The 3,474-nt window shown below is 37.0% G+C and overlaps 1 long non-coding RNA gene across 2 annotated transcripts; it reads right to left on the bottom strand.

The window, feature by feature from the left end:
• Positions 1-1,957: 1,957 nt before the first annotated feature.
• Positions 1,958-3,269, bottom strand: LOC109021852. 2 transcript variants are annotated; one of them, XR_004801593.1, is made up of 4 exons: positions 3,106-3,269; positions 2,898-2,980; positions 2,486-2,557; positions 1,958-2,295 (listed from the first exon to the last, which is right to left on the bottom strand). It is a non-coding gene; the product is annotated as an uncharacterized LOC109021852 (long non-coding RNA). The 2 variants fall into 2 exon arrangements; XR_004801592.1 differs by having other exon boundaries at positions 2,486-2,980.
• Positions 3,270-3,474: the final 205 nt, after the last annotated feature.

Consider the following 3,474-nt stretch of genomic DNA (forward strand, 5'->3'; position numbering starts at 1 on the left):
CACAATGAATAATTTCAAAGATGTTTTTGCTTTTATGAGTGCTGTCTAGAAATGGGAGCCTTTTATGCTTTGCAATTGGACAGACATGACAAGGATTTGAATCAGAAATTGTGAAAATGTGATTCTTAATAGATGGATCTGTGATTACATTTAATTTTGAGATGGGTGTATGACCCATTCTACAATGCCAAAGATCTGAAATGACATCAATGCCTTTAAAAATTGCTGAAACAGAAATGTTTTTATGTAAAAAAATTGAAAAATGGTCAAATAAAGCTGTGGAAGAGACTGGTTCTGCAAGTAAATGGTATAGACCATTCTTCATCTCACCCATGCCAATCGTGGTCCATGACAAAAGGTCCTGGATAAAGCAAATTTGTGAAAGGAAAATAAAACAGCAAGAAAGTGAACTAGTTAGCTGTTTTGCTGAGATTAAATTGAAATGAAATGAAGGCACACATAACACATTGTGTAAAATTAATGTGTTAGTGATATGGACAGTGCCAATATGAGTAACAGGTGCTGTTTGTCCATTTGGAAGTTTAACAACAAAGGAAACAGATGATGTTATTGATGAAAAAAAGGAGGTGTTGCAGATCATATGATCTGTAGCACCAGTGTCAATGATCCATGGTGAGTGTGTGTCTGTTTTATGTGTTTGAATGATGGTATTGAAGCAAAGAGGAATACCATTCATAGTGGAGGAATGAGAACAATCTGTCTGGACATTATTGATTGAATGATTTGCAATGGAGACTTCTTTGGGCTGCAATAGAGATAAAAGTTGCTGATACTGATCCTTGGTAAGGTTGAACTTAGTATCTGATGGATCTTCTGGCTCGAGTGAGGTCATGTTGACAGAAGAGAATCCAGATGGCTTGATCTTACCATATAACTTGTGACCAGGTGGATAGCCATGTAATTTGTAGCACTTGTCTGCTATGTGACCAGTTATATGACAGTGAGTGCAAACTGGTGCTTGTGCATTCCCTACCTTGAAGCAGTTTTCTAGAGAATGACCCTGAATCTTACAGTGAGTACAAAATGGTCTGTCACGCTTGAGTTGTTGATTTGGTTTGGAAAAGGTTTTATATGTAGTATATGGCTGTTTAACAGCAAGAGCCATAGAATCTGGTGAAGGAATGACAGAAAGCATGGTATGTTGCATTTCCTGCTGCTGGATCATGGAAAAATTTTTGTTAATGGGAGGCAATGGATCCAGTAGCATGATTTGGTCACGACTGATACTGTAAGAATCATTTAAGCCCATGAGGAATTGTATAACACAATCCCTCTGGTACCTATCAAGTAACATAGAAAGTTTTCCGCATTTACAGTCGGGCATTGGGTCATATATAAGAAGTTCATCCCATAGAGTTTTAAGTTTGCCAAAATAAACACTGACTGAGTCATGTTCTTGTTGCAAACTTGTTAGGGACTTCTTGAGCTGAAAGATTCGATGCCCATTTTGTTGAGTGAATTGATCTTTGAGCTCTTCCCAGATTTGCTTAGCATCATCCACTAAAGCAATGCTGGATTTGAGAGTTGGATTGATTGAGTTGTGAAGCCATGATACAACTAAATCATTACATCTTTCCCAGGCTTCATGAAGAGGGTCAGATGTCTTTTTGGGTTTGGACAAAGTGCCATTGATAAAACCCAGCTTGTTTTTGGCACGAAGAGCTCTGCACATAGCTCTTGACCATGTGGTATAGTTCTCTGTGGTAAGAAGATCAAGAACCAAGGAAAAAGAAGGGTTATCCCCATTATCAAGTCGATAGGGGTTAGTAAGATTGGTGAAATCCAGAAAGAAATCGTTTGAAGGCATTGTGGAAAAAAAAAATCTTACTCTGTGGCTCGTGATACCATGTTAGAATAAGAAAAGAAAGAAAGAATAAGAAGGAAAGAGCAGAGAGAGAGCTGATGAAATCATACTATTTCATTCAAATATCTCGTGTTTTCTATTACAAGGTAGTGCTGCCTTTATACTAAAAATAGTAAAGGAATCCTAACAAACTAAAGGACAATCGAATACTGCAAATTCTGCACAACTATGTAACAGATTCTAAATTTACATAAATGTACAATACAACTCAGCTAAAGCAAGGACTTTCTAGTAAATGAATTATAAAAGATATCAAGTAGCAGCAAGTCCATTTGATGATGTGTGACTTCATATCAGAACCATCTATGATGCCCATATCAGAACCATCTGTGATGCAACGAGTATTAGCCAGCTGTAGCTTCATGATCTTGTAGTTGTAAGGTTGCTGATTCCATGTTGATCATGATGCTCTAATACAGCAAGTCCAAGCCAATTAAAACTATCAATTAAACTCCAAGCAAGTTCACCAATTACAAATAGCAAATTACAACAACCAGTTAAAAATAATCCATAAATCTGAGAGATAGAAGGTTTAGAAAAAAAAAGTAAATAGGATCCATCCAATCATCACTTTTATACCGTCTAATAATACCGTCTTACAAGGTTTGAAGTGCTGACCAATTCCCTATGAAGTTAGGTATCCGACCAGTGAGTTCATTGTTTGATCCCAGCCTGTGACAAACAGAATATTTTTTCAAGAAGGAAACATACTCAGATTTTACATGTTTTTCAACAGGTTTAATAATCTTACATTATAAACAGATTCTGTAGATTAGCAAATGTTCACGGAATCTCAGGGGGCAAGCGGTGCTTAAAGGATAAAAGTAGGTATTTCACTAATATCAGAAGGATTTGGATATGCTTGCCCCTGAGCCTGACAACACACTTTACTGCAATGCACCCATATGAACACAGCAACACAACACAATGTTTTCTATAAAAGGGGTTAAAAAGAAATTACCTGATTAAATGGTTCGAGAGAGAATTTTCAACCTTCTGAGATCAAAATTACCTGAATAAAGAAATAGAGATCCTTTGCACATTGTTCATACTCTTTACGACCAACAAGACCTATGATGGCAGCCGGAGCATTGTCTAGATTCCCAAAAAAAAAAAAAAAAAGAAGATAAAGCTATCGAATTTCTAGGATAAGTGACGGGTATTTGTATGTGGTGTTAAAATAGAAACTAATAGGGAACATGCTATACGGATGATCTTACCAATCATTAGCTCATAAACAAACTTTGCACGCCGAACTGCCTCCTGTTGTTGCTCATAAGTGAGTATAGGTGGAGATACCCCTGAACGTTGTCGGTCAAGAGTTATATTCTGGGATGGGTTAACAGGTGGTGCTGGTCGATGCTTGGTTATGAATATTCCATCGGGCCAGAGAATCTATTTGATATTATGGAAGCCCACATCAGTCATAGACCTTCTACTAATCTAAATCAACGCAGATACTTAAATTCAAACTTGTATCTAATTGTCCATCACCAACAGATCAAATTACAGATTGCAAAAATACACTTCACACCGCTTAAGCCTAGAATCCAAACTAGATACTTTAACGGCATCAAAGGTTACCTTCT

The sequence above is a fragment of the Juglans regia genome, chromosome 5, assembly GCF_001411555.2.
Source record: "Juglans regia cultivar Chandler chromosome 5, Walnut 2.0, whole genome shotgun sequence".
Lineage (NCBI taxonomy): Eukaryota > Viridiplantae > Streptophyta > Magnoliopsida > Fagales > Juglandaceae > Juglans > Juglans regia.